We start from the raw sequence: 11320 nt of genomic DNA, 5'->3' as shown, positions 1-11320 counted from the left end.
GGACCGTACGGCTGTGTTCATGTGTTCATCTGGCAGCAGCACCTTTAGAACAGGAACAATTCTGTGTTCAGCCCTTGACCCCAAGCACCTAGTAAACACCAGCAGTATGCCAGGTCCTTGGAAGATGCTTGGTCACTGAAGGAATGAATGGAGATCCAGTAATGAGATTTTTTTTTTTTTTTTTTTTGAGATGGAATCTCACTCTGTTGTTCAGAATGGAGTGCAATGGCAGGATCTCAGTTCACTGCAACCTCTGTCTCCCAGGTTCAGGTGATTTTCCTGCCTCAGCCTCCTGTATAGCTGGGATTACAGGCACCTGCCACCATGCCCAGCTAATTTTTGTATTTTTAGTAGAGATGGGGTTTTACCATGTTGGCCAGGCTGGTCTCGAACTCCTGACCTCAAGTGGTCCACCCACCTCAGCATCCCAAAGTGGTGGGATTACAGGCATGAGCCACCACACCCGGCCGAGATTTTTTTTTTTCTAATCTTTTTTTCTCTCCCACAAAATGTAGTACAAAGTTAGGGGTGTGCTAAGCTTCCGATATTACTTAACATGGGGAAAGTGACTTTGGAAGGTGGTAAGATCTGTTTCCTCTATGCTTTTGCCATGGTACCCATTGCCAACCACTCCACATTAATCAGCCGTGTGCTGTTCTAGGGATCACTGTCCTTCGGGGACATGGCTGTGGGCTTCACCTGGAAAGAGTGGCAGCAGCTGGACCTGGAGCAGAGGACCCTGTACCGGGACGTGATGCTGGAGGACTGCAGCCACTTGCTCTCTGTGGGTGAGGAAGGGTTCCTAGTGTTCTTTGGGTTACATGACCTCTTTCCTTTCTTAGTTGTATAAAACTGGGAAGCCTCTCGTGCACTAAAAGTGCTAGGCTAGGTGTGGTGGCTCATGGTTTTGATCCCAGCACTTTGGGAGGCTGAGGTGGGAGGATTGCTTGAGGCCACGGGTTCAAGACCAGACTGGGCAACATAGCAAGACTCAATCTATACAAATTAAAAATAAAAAATTAGCCAGGCATGGTGGCATGTGCCTGCAGTCCCAGCTACTTGGGAGTCTGAAATGGAAGGATCACTTGAGGCCCAAGTTCAAGACTAGCCTGGGCAACATAGCAAGATCCCGTCTCTACCAAAAAATTAAAAAATTAAGCATGATGATGCATGCCTGTAGTCCCAACTACTCGGGAGGCTGAGGCAGGAGGCTTGCTTAAGTGCAGGAGGTTGAGGCTGTGGCGAGCTGTGATTGTGCCATTGCACTCCAAGCTGGTTAAAAGAACAAGACCCTGTGTCAAAAATAAAAGGGCTTGGCCTTGGGTTTCAGCAGTCAGAGTCTGGATCTCACTTGGAGTCTTTGTGGAGTTACCTCCCAAGTGAATCAGGTTTTCCGTGGCTGAGATGTCCACCTTTTGTTTTGCAGGCTGAACTAACAGTCCACTTGCTGGGAAGGCCCAGCTGGCTCAGCACAAATCCGATAACTGTTTCTCCCAAACACGGTGTCAAGTTGGCAAACCAGCTGTGATCTTCAGGTTGGAGCAGGGGAAAGAGCTATGGATGGAGGAGGAGGAGATGAGCATGTGGCACTTCCCAGGTGAGCAGGCGGCCTGCAGGGGCCGGGGGATGAGGCTCCCGGAAGTCTACAAAGCAGAACCATGGATGTTCTCTCGTTTTGAGAACAAGTCTTATTCTGTCGCCCAGTTTGGGGTGCAGTGGTGCAATTTGAGCTCACTGCACCCTCCGCCTCCCGGGTTCAAGCAGTTCACCTGCCTTAGCCTCCCAAGTAGCTGGGATTACAGGTGCCCGCCACCACACCCAGCTAATTTTGTGTTTTTAGTAGAGGCGGGGTTTACACCATATTGGTCAGGCTGGTTTCAAACTCCTCACCCCGGGTGATCCACCCACCTTAGCCTCCCAAAGTGCTGGGATTTTAAGTGTGAGCCACCACACCTGGCTGGATGTTCTCTTGCTTCAGGCAACTGTTCTTAAAAGCCTGGGATCTTGGTCCAGCTAATGGCTCACGCCTGTAATCTCAGCACTTTGGGAGGCCAAGGTAGGTGGATCACCTGAGGTCAGGAGATCGAGACCATCCTGTCCAACATGGTGAAACTCCATCTCTACTAAAAATACAAAAATTAGCCAGGCGTGGTAGCATGCTACTCGGGAGGCTGAGGCAGGAGAATTGCTTGCACCTGGGAGGCAGAGATTATAAGCCGAGATTGCACTCCAGCCTGGGCGATAGAGTGAGATTCTGTCTCAAAAAAAAAAAAAAAAAAGCCTCAGATCTTTGCAAGAAGCTGAGATCTTTGTTTAGGACATTCGGCCCTAAACCTTGAGATGCTCAGTGATGCTGCCACTTGCACACATCACTGCACACTTCCTTTCCTGTTCCTGGATTTTAGAGAAAGGCATGGTCTATTTTCTCTTTTTCTTTTTGAGACAGAGTCTGGCTCTGTCACCCAGGCTGCAGTGCAGTGGTGTGATCTCGACTCACTGCAACCTCTGCCTCCTGGGTTCAAATGATTCTCCTGCTTCAGCCTCCTGCTTAGCTGGGATTACAAGTGTGTGCCACCATATCCAGCTAATTTTTGTGTGTGTATATATATATATATATATATTTTTTTTTAGTAGAGATGGGGTTTGTCTGTGTTGGCTAGGCTAGTCTTGAACTCCTGACCTCAGGTGATCCTCCCGCCTTTGCCTCCTAAGGTGCTGGGATTACAGACTTGAACCACTGCACCTGGCCCCCTTTGAGACAAGGACTTGCTCTGTCATCCAGACTGGAGTGCAATGGAGTGATCATAAGTCACTGCAGCCTCCAACTCCTGGGCTCAAGCAATCCTCTTACTTCAGCCTCCCGAGTTGATGGTACTACAGGCACACGCCTTCACACTGAGCCAATTTTTTATTTATTTTTGTAGAGATGGGGTCTCCCTATGTTGTCCAGGGTGTTCTCGAACTCCTGGGCTCAAGGGATCTTCCTGCCTCAGCCTCCTGAGGTGGGACTACAGGCATGATCCATATGCCCGACCGTCTATTTTCATTTGTCCTTTTATTCTGCTCTGCTGTCCCCACTAAGATCTTGGTTGCTAAGTCTTCCTGTAGGATCTTCAGTCTTTTCCCTGTGGTTATAAAACAGGCTTTCTCTTGTGTTCAGGTATGGTGGCTCATGCCTGTAATCTCAGCATTTGTGGAGGCTGAGCCAAAAGAATCGTTTTGAGGCAACATAGTAAAACTCCATCTCTACCGGAAAAAAAACTAGGCATGAGCCACCATGCCTGGCTAACTGGGAGGCAGGAGGATCACTTGAACCTGGAAGCTCAAAACAAGCCTGGGCAACATAGTGAGACCCCCATATCTACAAAAACAATTTTAAATCCTAGCTGGACATGGTGGCATGGACCTGTCACCCTAGCTAATTGGGAGGCTGAGGTGGGAGGATCACCAGAGGCTTGGAGTTTGAGGTTGAAGTGAGACCCTGTTCCCAAAACAAAATCATCAAAGTGGTAATACAGGCATCAGGAGACAGCAGGGAATCTGACTGAGGCCAGGATGGCTTGTGTGTACTCTAGTGTTCTTCTGCTGGACATCATAATGATCCGTAAGTCCATGTGAGAATAAGTCACTGCAGAAAAGACCCCTAGCTCTAAGGTAATTTCTTTAACAATAAGGACCTATGGCCTGGTACAATGGCTCACACCTATAATCCTAGCACTTTGGGAGGCTGAGGTGGGTGGACTGCCTGAGCTCAAGAGTTCAAGACCAGCCTGGGCAACATGGTGAAACTCCATCTCTACTAAAATACAAAAATTAGCTGGGTGTGGTGGCATGTGCCTGTAGTCCCAGGTATTCAGATGGGATCAGGCACATTCAGGGTGGTATGGCCATAGACAGTTCCAGCTACCCAGGAGACTGAGGCAGGAGAATTGCTTGAACCCGGGAAGCAGAGGTTGCAGTGAGCTGAGATCACACCATTGCACTCCACCCTGGGCGACAATGAGACTCGGTCTCCAAAAAATAAATAAGGACCTAATGGTCGGGTGCAGTGGCTCACGCCTGTAATCCTAGCACTTTGGGAAGCCAAGACGGGTGGATCACCTGAGGCCAGGAATTGGAGACTAGTCTAGCCAACATAGTGAAAACCCATCTCTACTAAAAATAGAAAAAATTAGCTAGGAGTCATGGTGGGTGCCTGTAATTCCAGCTACTCCGGAGGCTGAGGCAGGACAATTGCTTGAACCTGGGAGGTAGAGGCTGCAGTCAGCTAAGAGAGCATCATTGGACTCCAGCCTGGGCAACAAGAACAAAACTCCATCTCAAAAAAAAAAAAAAAAAAAAAAAGGACCTCATGCTTTGAGAAAATCCAGTCAGTAAACAGAATGAAAGGGAGTATAAGGTGAGAAGCATGCAAGAAGTGCTGATCATGAAGGCCTTTGTGTAACCTCGGCCTCAAGGGAGGGGCCAGGTACTTGCCTTTACTACTTTTTGGGACAGAGTTTCACTCCATCACCCAGGCCGGAGTGCAGTGGTATGATCCTGGCTCACTACAGCTTCAACCTCCCAGGCTCAAGCAGTCCTCCCTCCTCAGCCTCCCGAGTAGCTGAGATCACAGGCAGTGAGGCTTGAAATCACAAAATGAATCTTCCCTTCAAGGTTTTCTGCACCAATTTTGTGATACAATACTCCAAGATTAATAAGTGTATGGCGGGTGCAGTGGCTCACCTCTGTAATCCCTGCACTTTGGGATGCCAAGGCAGGTGGATCACTTGAGGTCAGGAGTTTAAGACCAGCCTGGCCAACATTGTGAAACCTCATCTCTACCAAAATACAAAATTTAGCCAGGTGTGATGGCTCATGCCTGTAATCCAGCTACTTGGGAGGCTGAGGCAGGAGAAGCACTTGAACCTGGCAAGTGGAGGTTGCAGCGAGCCGAGATCACGCCAGTGCACTCCAGCTTGGGCGACAGGGCCAGACTCCATCTCAAAAAACAACAACAGCCGGGCATGGTGGCTCACCCCTGTAATCCCAGCTCTTTGGGAGGCTGAGGCGGATCAGGAGGTCAAGGAATCAAGACCACCCTGGCCAACATGGTGAAACCCTGTCTCTACTAAAAATACAAAAAGTTAGCCCAGCATGGTGGCAGGCACCTGTAGTCCCAGCTGCTTGGGAGGCTGAGGCGGAAGAATCGTTTGAACCAGGGAGGCGGAGTTTGCAGTGAGCCAAGATTGCACCACTGCTCTCCAGCGTGGCAGCAGAGCAAGACTCCATCTCAAAACAACAACAACAACAACAACAAAGTTTGTGTTATTTTTTCTAGAAGCTTGGCAAGTTGTTACCCAACCAGATAGACAACAGCAACACCAAGACCAACATTTGAGCAATGCTGTCTTTTCGACGAGAAAGACTGGACCCAAAATGGGCTTCATGAATATAACCAACTTGGGGGGAAACTTCATCAGAACACAAACCTCGTTCCCTCCAAACAGGAGGTCACACCTATGACTCATGTGGGAAGTCCACCTGGACCTCACTCCTAACACCTACCTGGCAAGGAGGAGATTTGAGTGTGACAGCCGTGGGAACTTGTTTCTCTCTTCGAAGCTTGAAACTCCACCTTCAGGAGTGAATCCAAGTGAATGTAACCAGTGTGGAAAAGCTTTAAGCTGTAACGCAGGCCTTCAGGCAGATCAGGGAGCCAGTAGTGAGAAACCCCACGCAGGCACAAAGTGTGGGAAAGCCTTCTCCTGCAGATTGGACCTCATGGTACATCACGGGGTCCACAATGGGGAGATATCCTTTGCGTGCAGTGAACAAGGGAGTGGTTTCAGGAAGAAGGTTTGCCCCAACAGAAAGGGAAGTCACACAAAAGAGAAACCCAGTAGCGTCAGCAGACATGGTAAAACGATCTTCCAGAAGCCAGGCCTCTCTGTCCCTGGGACCACCCATGCCGAAGCAAAGTGTTACCAGTGTTTGGGGTGTGAGAAAACCTTCTCCCACAAGTCATGCCTCATCAAGCACCATCGCTCCCACACGGGAGAGAAGCCCTGCGGCTGCAGGGAATGCGTGAGGTCCCTCTCGCGAAATCGTGCCTCATCATCCACTACAGCGTCCACACAGGAGAGAAGCCCTATGGCTGCAGCAACTGTGGAAAGGGCTTTTTCCAGAAATCATACCTTATCCTGCATCAGAGGACTCACACGGGGAGAAGTCCTATAGGTGCACAGAGCGTGGGAAAGCCTTCTCCCAGAACTCCTGCCTCATCACTCACCAGCAGACTCACATCACACACCAGCGGACTCACATGGGGAAAAAGCCCTACCAGTGCTCACACTGCAGGAAGACCTCCCAGAAGGCAAGCCTCACCCAACATCACCAGCTCCACACCAGAGAGAAGCTGCGTGGTTGAAGAGGAGACGGCGGGACTGTTACCAAGTCACATAGTGCAGCCACCAAACATCCAGGAGGGACATCGGGGAGAGCCCTCCACCAAAACTACGACACCACCTAGGCAAAGGTTCCATATCGGGATGAAATTCTGCAATTTGGTGGCTTAAGAAAAGCATAGTCAGCTGAGCGAGGTGGCTCACACCTGTAATCCCGGCACTTTGGGAGGCTGAGGCAGGTAGATCCCCTGAGGTCAGGAGTTCGAGACCAGCCTGACAAACATGGAGAAAATGTCTCTACTAAAAATACGAAAAATTAGCTGGGCGTGGTGGCGCATACCTGTGATCCATACCTGTGATCTCAGCTACTTGGGAGGCTGAGGCAGAAAAATCACTTGAACCTGGGAGGTGGAGGTTGCAGTGAGCCAAGATAACACCATTATTGCACTCCAGCTTAGGCAACAAGAGCAAAACCCGGTCTCAAAAAAAAAGAAAAGAAACAAGACCAGCCTGGCCAACATGGTGAAACCGCGTCTCTACTAAAAGTACACAAAATTAGCCAGGTGTGGTGGGTGCCTGTAATCCCTGCTACTTGGGAGGCTGAGGCAGGAGAATTACTTGGACACGGGAGGCAGAGGTTGCAGTGAGCCAGGATTGCACCACTGTTCTCCAGCCTGAGTAACAGAGTGAGACTCAGTCTTTGAAAGTCTGTTTAAAACTAATGCTGGAAGGGTCATGGTGTGCTAGAATGATCTGTTTTTGTAGGATAATTTTTATTTTTTTTGAGACAGATCTTACTCTGTCACCCAGTCTGAAGTGCAGTGGTACGATCTTGGCTCACTGCAACCTCCACCTCCCGGGTTCAAGCGATTCTCCTGCCTTAGCCTCCTAGTAGCTGGGACTACAGGCATGCGCCACCACACCCAGCTAACTTTTGTGTTTCTAGTAGAAATGGGGTTTCACCATGATGGCTAGGCTGGTCTTGAACTCTTGACCTCATGATCCACCCGCCTCGGCCTCCCAAAGTGCTGGGATTACAGGATTGAGCTACTGCGCCCAGCCAGGATATACTTAAAGACAACTGTGGATAGGAAGCTTTTTTTTTTTTGTCTTTTGAGATGGAGTTTAATTCTTGTTGCCCACACTATGGGAAGAAATGAAATCATTAAGACAAATGGATCTAAAAAAGCATCAGAACCACCCCAGAGGGACAGAGGGGTGTGTTCCTGACTGCCACAGACAGGTAATTTTTGTTTTTGAGTGGCACCGGTGAACAGAACACAATTGTGAATTTGTAGACATATGTCATAATATGTACAATATCTATCAAGGCTTTCTATACTAAATTATACCCTTCTGTGTTTGTGATATATAGTGAGAATAAGATGAATGTATTATTAAACCAGAGGTCTACTACAGCACCTCACACCACTTCTTCTGTTGTTGTCACATATTACAGAACTCCTGAGCCTGGAAGCTAACAGCTTCATGACAACTGGTAACTCGCAATCAACTAGTGCGTAAGTTTTATTTCCCACTGGGCATGGTCACTCATAACTGTAATCCCAGCACTTCAAGACGCTAAGGCGGTTGGATCACCTGAAGTCAGGAGTTCAAGACCAGCCTAGCGAAAACCCAGCTTTACTAGCCAGGCATTGTCGGGCACCTGTAGGCCCAGCTACTTGGGAGGCTGAGGCAGGGGAATCTCTTGAACCCAGGAGGTAGAGGTTGCAGTGAGCCGAGATTGCACCCCTGCACTTCAGCCTCGGTGACAGAGCAAGACTCCATCTCAAAAGTTATATTTCCATGTTGGGACTCCCTTTTCTGGCAATACGGTGGACTGTCTAAAGTGAAAATCACCGGGGCAGTAGCTCATGCCTATAATCCCAGCACTTGGGAAAGTCAAGGTGGATACTTGAGCCCAGGAGTTGAAGACAGCCTGGGCAACATGGTAAGACCCTGTCTGAACCAAAAAAAAAAAAAAAACCCAGCAGCTAGGCACTGTGGCACATGCCTGTAGGCCCAGCTACTTGGGAGGCTGAGGTGGGAGAATCACTTACCCTTTGTTACCCTTCTATACCCTTTCACATTCAAGCTTCTAAGTAAACAAAATCAAACACATAGAACAGCTACAGCGTCAACTCACGAACCTTATATCTGGCTTTCGGTACCCTCTACATAGCCGGCACCTGGAAACTTACCAGGAGGTTGAGGTTGTAGTGAGCCATGGTCACACCACTGCACTCCAGCCTGGGTGACAGAGCGAGACCCTGTCTCAATAAACAAAAATGAAGTGAAAACTTTTCCACTGAAAACAACCAGCCACGATGAACCACCACCAGTGACATCCTTTTAGATGCATAATTCAGCTCTCGGGAAAGTAAGTTGACACTGTAGCTGTTCTGTGTGTTTGATTTTGTTTACTTAGAAGCTTGAATGTGAAAGGGTATGGAAGGGTAACAAACAAGACCGTGGGGGCTGCACAAGACAGAGAAGTGGCTCTGAAGTAACTCGTAAGTGCAGAACCTTCTCCACAAGCTGTACATCCAGGGAGAAGGCAGACTGGAGACAGACAGCTTGTCTGTCTCTCCTTGGGCTCTGGGTAGGGCAAGAGTTTACCTGGCTGAGTCCATATGCACTGACCTGTATCTCATCTAAGTTCGAATTTGGACTGGCCATATTCATATCCTAGTTAAGAAATGGAACAATCAGGCTGGGCGTGGTGGCTCACACCTGTAATCCCAGCACTCTGGGAGGCCAATGTGGTCGGATCACCTGAGGTCAGGAGTTCGAGACCAGCCTGCCCAACATAGTGAAACCCCATCTCTATTAAAAATACAAAAAGCCAGGTGTGGTAGCGCACGCCTGTAGTCCCAGCTACGCAGGAGGCTGAGGCAGGAAAATTGCTTGAGCCTGGCAGGTGGAGGTTGCTGTGAGCCAAGATCGTGCCATTGCACTCCAGCCTGGGTGACAGAGTGAGACTCTGTCTCAAAAAAGAAAAAAAGAAAAAATCAGAAATGTGTCATGGTCTTTGAAATAGCTTTTGGAAGTAAACAAAATATTTTGGAGACAGACTCCCTCAACCTGTTTCTCAGGAATCTGACATAGATAACCTTAATGAGGTGCATCTTATTTAGGGACGGGGCAAATGGAATGTCTCTGTACCTTCCTCTGAACGTAAACTGCTCTAAACAATAAAATCCTTAAAAAGAGCTGTCCTAGGCCAGGTGCAGTGGCTCATGCCTGTAATCCCAGTACTTTGGGAGGCCGAGGCGGGCAGATCACCTGAGGTCAGGAGTTTGAGACCAGCCTGGCCAACATGGTGAAAACCCTGTCTCTACTGAAAATATGAAAAATTAGCTGGGTGCTGTGGCAGGCACCTGTCATCCCAGCTACTTTGAGATTGAGGCAGGACAATCACTTGAACCCGGGAGGCGGAGGTTGCAGTGAGCTGAGATTGTGCCACTGCACTCCAGCCTGGGCAACAATGCAAGACCCTGTCTCAAAAAAAAAAAAAGGCTGTCCTCAATCTCTCTCTTAGGAACATTCAAATCCCACATACCTGTAGGATTTGGGGAAAGTTGGGAGGCTCTCCTGCTCCAGGGCTGGGGCTTGTGTTTCATGTTCCCAGACACAAGCCTCAAGCCACAGATAAGGATAGAGATGGTATGAGAATAGACTCTTCCTCTTCCAAGACTTCTGAGGCCATTGGCAGCTTCCTTCTTGGTGCTCCTCACTGGCATAGACATAATTCTTCCCAATCAGCCCTGACAGGTGTGCACGTTTGCCAGCCAGGGTACATAGGCAGAGGTTACCTGCACGGACCGTGCCTCTGAGGTTCCTGACTCCTAAATGGGCCCTTCAGGAGGTATTTTCCTTTTTGTTTTGTTTCTGAGACAGGGCTTTGCTCTGTCACCTGGGCTGGAGTACAGTGCTGCGATCATAGCTCACTGTAGCCTCCACCTCCTGGGCTCAAGCAATCCTCCTGCCTCAGCCTCCCACCTAGCTGAGACTGCAGGCACACGGCGTTACACCCGGCCAGTTTTTGTAGAGATGGGGTTTCACCATGTTGGCCAGGCTGGTCTCAAACTCCTGGACTTGAGATCCTCCTTCCTTGGCCTCCCAAAGTGCTGGGATTACAGGCATGAGCCACCTCACCCGGCCCAATAACATTTTTGATCATCACAGGGAGGAGTGAGGTGGAGGATGCCCTGGCATTCAATGAATAGAGAAAGACCTAGGATGTGGCTGAGCATCTTATAATGCATTGGACGTCCCCCAACAACAAAGAACTATCCAGTGCAAGACATCAGACGCAGCAGCGCAAGGCTAGAGTTGGATTGGCGGTACTTGAGTGCTATACACTTAGATTTATGTGCAGTAGGCGTCGGGGAGGCTCAGATGGCTCTGGAATGGTGAGATTCCCCCACCCCCCTGAGTGGGGCAAATCTCAGGACAAACACTACCTGGCACCAGCATCAGGCGAGATCCTCCTGGTGGCCCATCCCCGGCGTCCTCTGGCGGACCACGCGTTGCAGGGCCCCCTGCATGTCCCGGTTTCGCAGCGTGTAGATGGCCGGGTACAGCAGCGGGGTGACGTTGATGTAGATGAGCGAGACCAGCTTGTCCTCCTCGAGGGAACGGCTGCTCAGGGGCCTGGCGTACATGGCCGTGGCACAGCCGTAGTGGAGCACGGCCACGGTGAGGTGGGACGCCACTGTGTTGAAGGCCTTGCGGCGGCCCACAGCCCCCCCAACACCCAGGATGACCACCAGCACCCGGGTATAGGAGAGCAGGATGAGGAGCAGGGGCAGCACCAGCAGCAGCAGGCAGGTTGCCAGGAGGATGCGTTCCTGCAGGGCCCGGGACCCGCAGGCCAGCACCAGCACAGCTGGGAGGTCGCAGAAGACGTGATTGACCAGGCCGCCACGGCA

General features: G+C 49.9%; 1 pseudogene; it reads left to right on the top strand.

The window, feature by feature from the left end:
- The first annotated feature begins 556 nt into the window (after positions 1 to 556).
- On the top strand, positions 557 to 6628 carry LOC116545658 (annotated as a pseudogene).
- The last annotated feature ends 4692 nt before the right edge of the window (positions 6629 to 11320 follow it).

The sequence above is a fragment of the Sapajus apella genome, unplaced genomic scaffold (assembly GCF_009761245.1).
Source record: "Sapajus apella isolate SASKATOON/1434 unplaced genomic scaffold, GSC_monkey_1.0 scaffold321, whole genome shotgun sequence".
Lineage (NCBI taxonomy): Eukaryota > Metazoa > Chordata > Mammalia > Primates > Cebidae > Sapajus > Sapajus apella.
This window is presented reverse-complemented; position numbering and strand designations above follow the sequence as displayed.